Source organism: Buteo buteo, chromosome 13, assembly GCF_964188355.1.
Source record: "Buteo buteo chromosome 13, bButBut1.hap1.1, whole genome shotgun sequence".
Lineage (NCBI taxonomy): Eukaryota > Metazoa > Chordata > Aves > Accipitriformes > Accipitridae > Buteo > Buteo buteo.
In genome coordinates, this window is record NC_134183.1 from 38343663 (window position 1) to 38357874 (window position 14212).

Genomic DNA, 14212 nt, shown 5'->3' on the forward strand with positions numbered 1-14212 from the left:
GTGTTTACCAAGATGGTTAATTTAACGTGGACCAGTTCATACTGTTATGGGCAGACTGGTAGCAGGACAAAATGTAGCAGTTACCAAGCAGTCCTATTAAAATACTTAAATGCTAATGCAACACACTAAGAAAATACGAATTTTGAGAAAAAAATGAAATTATATTTAAAAAGACCTTTTTAGAGTAAGAAACTCTGTTTAAAACTGCTCTCTCCCCTCATCACCACTTTCAGGAAAGTAAAGTTTTAAAGAAGGAGAACCCAGGTCTCAGAAAAAGGGGCATGCGTACCAAAAACTGAGGGGGATGAGGCTGACTTTTTAATTAAAAAAAAAAAAAAAAAAGGGGGGGGGGAGGAGGAAAAAAAGAAAAGTTCAGCAATTTCTGGTGATGATGCAATAAAAAAAAAATCTTTTTTTTTTTTTTTTGCCAGCATTTTCCGGATCTGTAATATCCCTGTGTTTGATAGGAGGGAACAAGAACAGAGAAATGGGGTTCCTATGCAGCAACTTTGTGGTAGAGATTAAAGATTTATTGATTGTCCCAACGTAGGCAGATTTACTTATGGTTTTTAACTGGGAGAAAAATCTTGGACAAGGAGCCGTGTGAGGGATGCTGAAGGAGAATGAAAGCATGTGGAAAAAAATGCTTGCATCCAAGATAAGGGCAAAATGTTAAAACTTTAATCTGCTTTATCATTGAGGAAATTGGAAATTGTTTGGAGAAATGGCAGGTTTGGGGAGCAAAGGTTTGGTGTGGTGGGTCGGGGTGGGAGCTGTATCCTAAATATGCAATGCTCGAGTGCTTTCCAAAACGAAGCAGATCTAATCTTTCTGGACTTAAGCGAAGCATCTGACATGCTTGGAGAAGAAACAAAAAAAGAAAAAAAAGAAGGGGGAAAAAAAAAAAAAGAAGAAAGAGACCAAACAGATTTAATAAATGTGAAATCTTTTTTTGAAGAATTACTACTTTCTCTGAATTCAGAACATTTAAAATACAGGCTGGTAGGTGTAAGGGGTAGTGCTGTGTCTCTCATATGGGAAAGTCTGGGGTTCAGTTGGGGGTTTTCTTCTTATCTTACAAATGTCACTGTGAAATAGCATTATCCTTTAATTAAGGAGATCCAGAAGATTGTTCTGAGTAATAGAAAATTCCATATTTTTTTTTGTTCGCAAAATCTAGGTGGAGTGGGCTGCATCCAACAGAGCTGGGGATGATTTGGGGTTGCCTCCTTAAAACAACATTCTCTACAAGGCTTATATCCACTTCTTCATCGAAAATAAACTTTGCAAGCTTTAAAAATACACTTCTATGGTTTAATTTAAGGCTCTGAGAAATGCGAAGTTGGAAGTATTGGAGTTTATTTCTTTATTGCCTAGGCTACGGCTGCAGAACGAACGATGCTCAGAGGAATGTATTTGAATTATCAGGCTGAACTCTGCATTTCTGGGCCAGAGTTTTCCTGGTATTTGGAGGCCTCTGGGATAGAGGTAACCTTGCCAGCAGTTCATAAATATGAGCCAGGCTTTTTTTTACCTTAGTCAGGAAATTCATGTTTGAGCTTTATTTAAGCTGGGATTCGCAGTGATCTAATCCCAGCACACTGCCAAACCCAACCTGTAATTTTTTTTTTTTTTTTGGTGTTTCGTTGCTCTTTTTTGTTTTAGCCTCCGTGTTTCGGATCGCTCAATTCCCTCTCCATCGCGTGTTTTCCCAGAGCTGTTAATCAGAGGTAGATGAATGCACGTAATCACCCTGCAAAAAGCTTCTCCGCTAATTGAGGCACAGCGATGGCAGCAGCAAGCAGAGGAGTGGCCGTAAGCACAGGCACCGCTCTGCCATGTGCGTGGGGCAGAGCTGACCTGCTACGCAGTGGGATGTGCTTTCCAGGAAAAATTATAATGAGTAAATATTTTTAATTTCTCCAAATAGCAGCTAGAGGAAAGCATGAACATGTGGTGGTATTTTGCAAGTATGGGGAGATTGTGTGTGTGTACATACATATATATATATATATATATACACGCGCAGATGCACACACAAATCTGCATTGCAAGTGTCATGTAGAAGTCCAAAATAATATATATGATAATAATATCTACTATAATAATATATGTAATATAATATTAATATAATAATATATACATGCACACACACAAATCTGCATTGCAGGTGTCATATAGAGGTCCAAAATGATATATATGATAATAATATCTACTATAATAATATATGTAATATAAATAATGCATACACACAAAAAAATCTGCATTGCAGGTGTCATATAGAAGCCCAAAATAATTAATGAAGTAAAACCCTGCTTCTTTCTCTGGGTCATGGCTTGGCGTGAAGCTTAGCATCCTCCTTATAAAAAGTATTATTTTAACTTAATTCTCAAGCTTCAGAAGAATGCATGTGATAATACGAGTAAACCCTTTTTTGCTATGGAAAAGCACATGCATGGTGGATACTTAAAATATTTTGGAGACGAATTAGCAATGGAAATTTGTCTGATATGCTAATTATTGCATCTGTTAATGAAAAGTCAATGTGTATATATTGCTTGTTGTGTATGAGTGGCCCTGCCAAATAACTGGAGATGGTACTCCAGTATATAGGTGTGTAATTGGGAGTTGAAAAGGATGTCAATGCTAACTTAAAATTATAAGTATTACATCAGTTTTAAAGGAATTTCCCCCAAAATAGCAGCTGGTCCGTACTGGGATGATGATCTGTAATTCCCAGTATGGTCCTTGGAGCAGTGTTGTCAGTGTATATAGGTTGCCCGTACACAGCCCTGGTTTGAGCAGTGATTTTTGTGTCACAATTAGAGCACAACAATGCTCATTTTTCCCCCTTGCTTTTCTTTTTCTGCAAATTAACACAAAGAATAACCTGCTCCTGCATCCTCTCATAATTGCCACCATATGTTTGCTTTAAATCAGAATACTCTTATTGGCAGAAGTTTTAGATTAGCATTAAACGAGGAAAAAAATAATATCATGGAAAGAGCAGAGACCTTCAAAGACCTTTCCTTGCTTGTGAAGTATGCCTAAAAATTCAACAAGGTAGGTAATCTGCCATTTCAGTTGCCCATGCATATGGCCAGTCAGTTCTTAAATCACCTGTGATTTACTCTTACTCCCCATTTTTGCATCATGCTGCTGCTTGAAATGATAAATAACTTCAGTCCAGCTCCTCCACTTGTGCTGCAAATCACGTAAATGAGGATGCATGCTTAATTTTGCTAGCAATAATCACAGTGATACTTCCTAGATTGCCTTGTGTGCCTGTACACAAACTCCTTTTCTTTTTTAATATACTCAGTATCATCCAAGAGCTGGTAAGCCTAGATTAATCCTGGGCTTGGGCTGCTTCAGGAGGGATTACAAACTGTAATATTGGCATTAACGCTGCAAGATGGGAGCGAAGCTTTCCAAAGTGCTTACGCAGCACAAAGAAACTTTGCTGAAGCCTTTTGACTCACGTGCTGCTTTCTACTTTGGGCAGCAAAGGAGAAAACTGTGGTTTCTAGAATTGCATCACAATTATAATATTTGTAATAATAGAGATGCAACATAAATAGCCTCATGGCAGAAGGGAAATATATGGGTAATGAATGGGTGCGACCTGCCTGTTGCTGTCTTGGTTTTTCTTTCTGGCTAGTGCAGCCCTTCCCTCTCTGTAACATCTGGTCTTCATCTGCTACAGGAAAGCCAAATAATTTCAATAAAACTGGGAGAAAACATAATGCTTTAAAAAACCCCAACATATTGATGTTAGCCTGGTCTTCAAGCAGGGTTATTAATTAAATCTATCAGCCTGGGTTTATTGACAGAGTGGATACTGACTTGGATGCTTGAGTAAATGCATCATCCGATGGACAATGCAATTACAGCTTAGCAAGGTCAAAGCACCACGTTTTTCCTTAAAAGCGTCTGAAATTATAAATCATGTGAGTTGAGGTTACTCTGAATTCTAGTGCATCCCCCAGCTGACGTCTCAGCAGACCACTGAAGCACGGAGGCGATGTTGCTGATCAGAACAAGCCTTGTTTTAGTGGGACCAGCCGCATTTGCTCAAGGATTAAGCGTGCAGCAATATCTGCATTGTGTTAGCCTGCAACAAAGATGCATTTCCTAAATTGTCAAATACTAGATGTATTTTGTATCAATATATATGCGATATATTAATAGAAAATAAATATATAACAGTTGATATATATCTATAATTTTAAATATGTATATACATGAGATTTATAAATATGAAATAAAAATATCTTATTTTCTTTATATCTGCCCCTCTAAGTCTGATTAAGGTTGTCATTTAGGCTAATTTTAAAGTTTAGAGGTAGAGTGGGTCAGCGTCTGCTTAATCTCCATCACATTAGCAGTCCCTCTTGACTAAGTTTTTAAATTGCACTTTATTGATCATCGGGCTTTTAAAGAAGTCCATAAGCTCTTAGTGAGGGTTTGGCAGCGTGCAAATGGCGTATTTGTCTTGCTATGAGCAGTATTGACCTGAGCAGTTGGATAATCGAGGAATATTTAGTAGGTTTTTTTCCATTTAGGCCGCAAAAGTCTTGCGGCTCATTAGATCGTGTGCTCCTGCCCTTGCTGTTTTTTTTGTTGCTGTGAAAGCTTCATTAAGATATAATTATAAGTAAGCAAAATATTTCTGGTTTTCTGTGTCAATCGTGTCTGTCTGGCAAGAGAAATGTAGCTGAGAGAAGAAGCTTTTTGAATAACTAAGTTGTCTTACCTGCTAACTTAAGGTGTAAAGGATTTGTGCAAACAAATATTGAAGTCCATAGGAGCCATAAGTTTACATTTTTACTTTAATGGTTGTAATTTTTAATTTCTTTATGGTTATCATATTGGAAGATTTTAAGTGCTAATTTTTCCAAAGAGTTTAATGAAGTTTCTAGCTTTCAACTGGAAATTCAAAAAGTAAAATAGGTTTGATCTTACTATTAAGTAAAAAGTGAAATAGGTTTGAGCTTACTATTAAGTTTTATACTTTGAGAGAAAATGCTGCATTTTCATTTATTTGACTTGATTCAAACCACATTTGATTTGACTTCACCCCAGATTGCCAGATCCACGCTTCAGTTTGCTTAGGAGCAAAATTTCTTTGGGCAAGGATGCCTGATTGGGGTAGGGCGCTCGCAATTGCTGCAAGTGTTTTCTAAAGAAATTATGGAGGTATTTTATTTTCCAGTCTCATCTTATTCCTTGCCATCGAATCAGCTCAGTTTAATTTTGTGTGTCTTGCTGTGGACCGGTGCCAGGGATGTGGTTAAGAGGATGTAAAATGTGAGCAGTTCAGTGAATCGGTACTTAAACGTGTTGATAATTCAACGTGGAGATTTTCCCACCTCTTTCTACATATTACATGAGTTGTCTTTGATGCATTTGTTTCCTAAAGCGGCAGTGGAAGAGTTGCAGATGAAGTAATAATCCCAAACCCACTTATACCATATGTTTTTAGGCTGGTTCAGGATCTTGATCCTGTTGGGAATAGAGTCCCCCATGTATTTATGCTATACGTCCCACGGAGCAGCAGCAGAATATGGATGGGAACCTCTTAAGGTGATGTTGATGCGCAGCATTGCTGATCTTCAAACTTTGATTTTGGAGCTCCTTAGCACCAATTCCATCCTTTTTTTCCTGTTTTTGTACAGTCCCTGACAGCGTGGGATTTTTTTTTTCTGTGCCTTATTTCAATTTCTACCTGGGTTTTAATTATTATAGTGACTTTAGACTAGGCAGCTGATGAATTTTCAGTAGCTCCTGTCCGCCTGGATGTCATCCAAGGGGAGAGACGGGGAAGAAACGGCAGAAAAAAGGAGAGATGACCAGGGTAATAGCCTCACGTATTGGATGCCGGAGGCCAAGTGACCAAAGCCTTCCTGCTGAAATCCGGCCAGTATGAGGTAGGACAATCGTGCTGCTGTTCTCTTCGGGAGTTATAAACAAGAAGATGAGGCTCAGCAAGAGAAAGAAAGGTTTCTTTCTGTATTTTTCCTTTTTGTCAGTTTTTTGGCTTCCTTTTCCATCCCTCCTCCTCCTCTTCCTCCTGAACTGCAGGCAGAGCTATTTAGAGAAGAAATGCTGTTTTCACGAGTTTAATTTTTTAACGTAGTATTTTACTTGCTGATTAAAGTCAGTAAAGAAATACATTTAATACCCTCTCTTTAAAGATGCAAACAAAATGCTCCTAAGCTACCACTAATGTTATTTTTGTTTGGGGTTTTATAAAGCTGCTTTGAGTAAGCCAGCAGAAGCAGCGTCCCTATCTTTATCCCCATTCAGGATAAATAGATGCGCTCCAGCAATTTCTGCTACATCTTGCATGCATCTTTTTATGCAAAAAGGACATAGAATAATAAGCAGCTTAAAAAAATAATAAATCCATAAAATCCCAAATGCAACCAGAGTGGCTGGGCTCCTTGCTTTAACCTCACTTTCAGGATGGCATATTCTTTATTATTTAAGGGAGACATCTTTCAGCTCTACCCCAATAAAATCTTTCCAAATCACTCCAAGTGATACGTGCTGAGACTTTTTGACTGTAGCGTGACTATACTATGACCGCTTGAGCGGTCATCTCCTTGGTGTTCTCAGCAGCTTCAGATTTGGGTGGTGTATAATGAGAATAAAGATTGCTGTCTGTCGGCAGTAACTTTATGGCTCTGTGTATGGAGTAAAGGTTTTGGAAGTGGATAATATGTGATGAAGAAAGTGAGATCTGGATCTAAGATACCCTCCATCCTTTTTTCCCCCCATTAAGACTGATACCTCCACACACATGCGCTCCACTGAGTTTGATTAAAATCATGTGAACTGTCATCTCTGTAGTTCTGCCTTAATTGAAGGGAGATCCAAGACATTAAAACTATGTGTTTTGTTGTGTTCTTGTCTTGTGTTCTTTATTGAGGACATGAAAATTACGTCTTGGATCAGATGTCATGAAGTCATGTTCACCCTCCGGAAGCTCTATATCACGTAAGGGTGGTATGGGCGGTAGCTGGAAAGCTGGGATTGTGCCTTTGGGCATCACTCTTCTGCCCTTGGTCCTGCTCCAGTGGTCCATCCCCACACCATGAGCAAGTGCAGGAGTGCCATCAGCTCTTTTCCTTGCAAATGCTGGTTCTCAGTTCATTTGTACAAACCAAGTGTAATTAGTAATGATCCACTCTTTATTCTGGTATGTTGCTGCATGTTAGGTCACCACCTGCTTCCAAGTATTACATGAAAATGTGTTTTTATGTAGGTTATAAATTATATATTGCTGCTCAGCACAGGGAGTGCTTGTTTTTCCCCTTCGTTTTTCACATTCTTGTGCTCCTCTGGTTAAAGATCCTTTTCTCCCATTGGGTTCAACAGATGAATCTCTTGCTAAATTCAGAAGAAATACTCTGAATTTGTACTTGAGCTTTGCAATATGTCTTAGCCTGGCAGAAGGCATGTACTTGAAATCTTGTTGGGTTTTCCAGCTATTCCAGTTACTCTGGTTAAAGATAATATTATGTCTGTCTACAAAATTTCTTGCCTCTCTCTGTATCCCATCACAGCTACTATGATACCAGCATCAGGTTGTGATTTTCATTTATTTACTATGGGTTTAGTTACAGAAGAATTACCAAAAGGCTTAAACACACTGTAGTGATTCTTCAAAGCTTGGAAGAAGAAATGCTGGTCTAAACTTGCAGGTTTCTTAGAAGGGGAGTCGTATGCCATGTGTTTAATTACACAGCGATGGAGAAGGGAGCGTGTTGGCTGAATATCTTCAGAGTGGGGAGCAATGAGAGAGGGTTTATCAGGCTGCATGGTGGCAATTAAACAGAAAAGGTGTTAAAAAAAATTAGATGTACAGTACCTGTCTAATGGAAACCACTGCTTCAGGAAAACAGAAGAGAGAGAATTTAATGAGCGTGTACTCTAACAAAGCATTGCTTATTTGCATGAAATTAATTGGAAAACAAAGTCTGCCGTTACTGTTTGCTCTGGCAAGCAATGCCCCTGTGAATTTTCCAAGTGTATCTGCTGCATTTCTCCTGCTATCAGCTGTGCAGAGTGTTGTGGCATGAAATACTCTCAGTGCAGCAAACAGAACATCGCTCATTTATTCTGAGCAGATCACCAACTGTCCTTCCATCATGCACTTTTTTTTATTCCTGAATATCTTATAATTTAAATGCGGTACTACACATTATTCTAGTTTTCTATAGTCTTCTAAAAAGCAAAAAGGTTTAAAAAATTGGTGTCCCCCAAAACATTGCATACAAAGACTGAAGAGATTGCGAAGTTAAAGTTTATTAAATGCCTTTGGAGACTTAATTTGCGCTGCAGCTCATAGGCATCCTCCTCCCACTTGCCTGCTGCGTGGAGCTCTGGAGATAAGCTCATTTGCTTAGTAAAGTGAGCTCACATCTGGGAGGATCCCGGCTTCATTTGCTGTGAAATTTGGAAGATGTTTATGCAGGCTTTTTGCTCCTTGGTGTCTGAGTACTTGAAGTCTTGCAGTGATATTGGATGTATATAGCCAGCATAAAAATTAATACTTGAAGTGTTGTTAAAAATCCTGCCCATTAATGGAAGATACACCCTCAAGCTACATTTCTTAATACATACATGAAAAAATTGAATAGGGTAAAGGTGCTTTTGAGTCCCTGTTTCATAATCTCTCTGGCTTGACCAAGGTGGACGATGAAGAGCTGTTGCTTATAGTCACACAGGGAGAAGGAGCAGCGAGGGCTCTGCATCCCTGGCACGCTGGCCAGCACGTCTGCCCTGGCATGCCAAGGGTGGGCTTGGTTTGACTCCTGCCCCTTCTGAAAAGCAGGGGAACACGCTCTCAACACGCTGTCCCGACCGCTCGGTGTTTTGCAAAGCTGGGCTAGGTAGGAAAAGGTGGACAACAGAAAAATATCGGCGTTGGTTTTGCACAGTGTTTTCTGCTGTGTGGAAAGTTGGAGTACAAAATCTCAGCACGTTTCCCTTGATTTTATTAATTCAGGGCTTTCTTTTTTGATTGGATTTTTTTTTTTTTTTGAAAAGAAGCCCAAAGACTGTCCTCAAAAATACCAGCCTTGGCAGTATTGAAGAATACTGTGCAAAGCTAAAGAGGTGATTTTGGCAGGGTGTGCTTTGCAGTGAAAGCTCATTCTCTGTTTGGAGACCTCTTGCATGACAAACTGAATTACAACGCTGTGCCCGTCTCATGCCATGGGGCATCGGCTGTTTTGCGCTCGCATTGCAGCTGTTCCTTTCTCTGTAGACAGTGGATGGTACGGTGTCGTATTTACTCCCAGTTTAGTAACCTTCTTCAGTTTATAGAAAACCTCTCCATTATGACCTCAAAAATACTCACATTTAAAACCTTTGGAAAGGTGACAAGCAGTATCTACTGAATTGTCCTATTTTGCTTTACCCAACGGCTGAAAATACATGTTTAAGCAGTTGAATCCTCAACTAAGACCAAATACCTGATAGGAATACATTGATTTTTGAGATTTCTCTTTTGGTCCCTAAAAATAACCAGTGCCAGCTGTTGCTTTTCCTGGCACTTATCAAAGATTCTGGTCACTGATAGGATAATTTTTTTTTTTAAATACTACACACTGGTCCAATGAGAGAACTGGTTTTTTCAGTGCTATGCATCGGTCTGGCTTCTGCAGGTCCATCCCCAATACTTAGTCATAAGCATTTTTAAGTTCCCATTTCACCATTTGAACTGTGCTAAAAAGGGAAAAAGACATTTTTATGGGTCGATCAGACGTCCGAAGCTGCTTACAGCAACTGAAACGTTGCAAGTACTGGAATCCGCCTGGCAGAGCTGCTGTGGTGTAAGCGAGTAATCTTAACTGTGTACAATGCATGGAAATTTGATGCTGCAGCTTAGTAGCACTTCAAATTTTGGAATTGCGTCAAGGAGAGTTGTGGATTATTTATATAATCCTGCGGAAAAGCAGGGAAGGACTGGAGACGTGTATATTCACGTTTAACCTTGTCCTTACTTGTGTGATATTTTACATGGCAGAAAAAAAATGTGGGGTTTATTGCGTTGATTTAATGGTAGAGCTCTGAATTTATTTTTTTTTTTGAGGGGAGGGTTTGTATTATTTTTTGTCTGTAACTAGCAGAAAGTAGCTGAGGTCTAAGAGGAAGGATAACACAGGCAGAAGCCAAGCTGGGTCTCGTATTACAGTGGTATGTTTTTGTTGCTCCTAACATGTTTTTGTTTTTCTTCATTACACATATTTCTCTTGGGAAAAGTAGGAAAAAATATGTGTGTAAAATATACATGAGGGCTCAATGCCTCTGCTAAGAGATTCCAGATGGGAGGTGTTACAGTAGGGATGCTTTCTCCTGCCTTTCGGTTTGTGGCATTAATTTTGGTGACAAACTGCAGGAAAACTTGTATCGGGCCCAGAGCGGTGAATGTTTCAATTTTTTTAGTGTTTTTTGGGCTATCCAAGTATGCAGTGGGAAGTTGAAACTTCGTTTCTAAACATTTATGGCCCCACATAGAATCATTGTATTCAAAAAAAGGAAGAAAATAGGGTTTGGAAGGGACTTTGAGAGGCCTCCTCCAGGGGCTGGAGGGTGTCCAAGGGTTGTACACCAGACCAGATCCCTCTCCCAAATTAGAGGCTGATGGTTGGTGAGGAGGGGATGGAAGTTGGTGGAGATGCCTCTCCGAGGGATGACACTCTTGCCGATGGGCGATGATTTGTTTCTATGCTAGGCAGCGGCTCTTGGCTCCAGGTGAGGTTGGTGTTGCGTTGGTGATGCTCCTCTTCAAGAAGACCTCCCCAAACTTTGATGGCTTGTTTCCGGACCTGCCCTCGGGCTGAAGGTCCACAGCTCCACCACCTGAAGCGAGCAGTGTTGCAGCAAGAGCTGCAGCCTGGGCTTGGGTGAGCTGTCAGTGATACCAACCTGTCATCACCAGCTCTTAAAATAAGTGAGTCACAGCTTCAGCAAGCACTCCTGAGTGCTACTAGAGCCATCAAAAAGCAACAACAGAGATAAGAGCTTGTGTAAGGCAAAACATGTTGTCCTACAATGTTGTCCTAAGGGAATGTAGTCTCCTGCTTGGATGGTTTTGCATAATGAAATTATGTCTTAAAAAATAGTGCTTGGTTTGGGATGGTGCGTATTGTATCGTTTGAAACATCAGTGGTTCCAAGACAATGTGCTTCTAGCCAAGAAGACCCAAACCATGTTACTTCTGGAAGTACATGAAGCCATGGGTGAGGACTGCCTTTATCCAGCTGTCTTTAATGTTTGATGCACTAAAAAGCTATGGGAGATGCTTCAGAGGCAGAAATTTAGTCCCATCTTCTGCAGAGCACTGAAACACGTGGATGTTTGTCTGGATTTGGAAACGGAATAGTCATATTTTCTCTAACAGTGGCCTCACAGCAGATGAGACACAAGTGGTCAACAGCTTTGGAGACTCAAAAGCCTCAACCTTGAGAAAAAGGGCAATCCTGGTGCTATGCATGTCATCTGCTCAGCTCGAGGGACGTATTATTTGCAACTAAATTATTTAAAGTAAAGGAAATCAGCTGTGGTCCTGACACACTGCAGGGTTATTTCTAGCAATTACAGAGAAGCTTTAATTGCAGTATCAGCTGTTTGTGATGCATCGCTGTATTTAATCTAGCTCTGCAAAAATGGATTATGCAAGGTGAGGAAATTGTGGTATGACTTGATGTTGTAATATACGATATAACCTATTTGATAGTCACTTTGAATATATATTAAGGGTTTTTTATCTGTCAGTACTCTATTAGTGCTGTTTTGTTTCTGCTGTAGTGCTTGTTTATGGTACTTGTATTGCCTACCGGGGGAGTGTAAAGTCTCCTCCTTAAGCCATGACTTGTTTTCAACTGGTCATTTTATTGCTCTGTGATTATTTTAGATCTCTATCAGTGTGAAAAAATCATTTGAAGCACTGATTAAGGAGATTTTGCTGGGCCCTGGAACCTGGCAGTCTTGCTATCTGCATCTGATGTAGTAAAGTTTGTTCTTTGGCTGCAGAATATAAATGTTGGGAGTTGTAAGCATCCCCTGGGTTGGAGAGACCACTAGTAATAACACTGAGTTTCCCAACTTCATTTTGGGATACTTCTGTAAATCCGAAGCTGAACCCGTGCTGAAGATTTTTCTCCACCAAAATGTTTGTTGGCTGATGTGAGCGAGCTTGCTGGAAAACACGTGTGTTTGGCTGCTGTTCCTGGGGCCATCCACTCTATGCATAAAAAAATAAATGTATGAGCAGAGGACCAGAGATGTGAGCCAGACCTTACACATTTGGCAGCCTCTGCCTCCAGGATCTATCCATACCGATGTTTGCCGACAACTGTCTGCCGGCTTAGCCAGGTTTTTTTTCCTGTTACGGCACTTGCATAGGAAAACTGTCCCCATTCGGGAAAAGGACTCAAGTAGGAAGCTTTGGTTTTGTTTTGGGGTTTTATTTTGCTGCATTGTGGTTACGTGGTAATTCCTCTTTTTCCAAAGTGTTGCTTAAAAGGAAGAAGCTGAAATGGGCTGATCCTATGCTTAAGTATGGGAAAAGTAGGAATATTCTGCCAATGTTGAAGCGTTTGCCAGGAATGCAGATGCTAAATCCTGTTTCTTACGTAACTGATAGAGCACCTGCAACAGCAGAGCTTTGAATCTCCCAAACAAGTGTGTGTTGTAATGACTTTTATAGTACTTTATCTAGAGTATCTTACTTTTTAAGTGTGTTTAATGGTGCTCTTGATATTTCTGTTACATACACTGGCACTTTTTTTATTCAATTAAATTGACCCCAAAACCTTCTCCAAATCAGTGCTCTGCCATTAAAAGTCATTTTCTCCCGTATTTGTATCGGGGAGTGTGACCTCTAAATGCACAAAGACAAGCAGGTTTAAGTGACCTGTATTTTAAGCCTAATTACTGCAAAAGATTCGTTGGTTAATTGCTCTGTCCCAGGATGGCAGCTTGATTTAGCAGAGGGAGGAATTGCTGCCCTTTAATAGTCTCAGTTTTGCTGTGGCCAGGTAGGTTTACTGCAAACCTTTTACAATGATAAGACATTTTTAGTTGACGTGAACTATCTGTAACAAACAAACAAAAAAAAGGTAAAAAAGATGTTTCATAGCCTGTATCATGAGACTAGTATTTTATACATAAGTTAAATTACAAGAAAGTATGTCTGTTAATATGGTAGAACATGCTTGTGTGCCATTCAGTAATTGTAATTATGAAATGAAGTATTTGATGTGCTTTATATTGAAAGAATACCGCTGAGTTTAATTCTGCGTAGTGAGGGGTACGCTGTCATTGACAGTGGGATGAAGAGTGTTTTAACCTTCATAAATGCAACAAATGGTATGTTTGTTTGGAGCCGGGAGGCCCCTTAAATATAGTTTTGGACCTTCAGTAAGTCTTTGCAAGCCTGTCCATGTTGACAGTTTTGGGCCCCTCACTACAGGAAAGACATTGAGTTGCTGGAGCGTGTCCAGAGGAGGGCAACCAAGTTGGTGAGGGGCCTGGAGCACAAGTCTTACGAGGAGCGGCTGAGGGAACTGGGGCTGTTTAGTCTGGAGAAGAGGAGGCTGAGGGGAGACCTTATCGCTCTCTACAACTACCCGAAAGGAGGTTGTAGTGAGGTGGGTGCTGGTCTCTTCTGCCAGTTGGGTGGAGATAGCACAAGAGGAAATGGCCTCAAGTTGAGGCAAGGGAGATTTAGGTTAGATATTAGGAAAAATTTTTTTACTGAGAGGGTTGTCAAACATTGAATAGGCTGCCCAGGGAAGTGGTTGAGTCACCATCCTTGGAGATATTCAAAAAGTGAGTGGACAGGGTACTTCAGGACCTGGTTTAGTGGGCATGGTTAATGGTTGGACTCGATGATCCTGAAGGTCTTTTCCAACCTAAATGATTCTATGACCTGTTCTCTATAAGGTCCATATGGACAGGAGGGAGAGGAAGGGTCTCATCACCACTTCCCAGGTGTCTTTATCCTTTGGACTTTCCCCATCTGAAGAATTTGCAGGTTGTGTATTTGGAAGGTTCTCTGGGGAATGAAAAACAAAGAGAGGGCGGGGTTGCATCTTTTGGTTGCTGTGCCAGCTTAAAAAAATTGCATTACTAATTTTATGGGAAGAAACAAAAAACTACATGGTTTTGAGAAGCTTGTAAGCAAAAAAATCAC

At 40.1% G+C, this 14212-nt stretch overlaps 1 protein-coding gene across 2 annotated transcripts in view; it reads left to right on the forward strand.

Moving 5' to 3' along the window:
• The window catches only part of MYO9A (myosin IXA), a 191141-nt gene that overhangs the window by 46383 nt on the left and 130546 nt on the right, over positions 1 to 14212 (forward strand). The gene's annotated exons all lie outside the window — the stretch shown is intronic.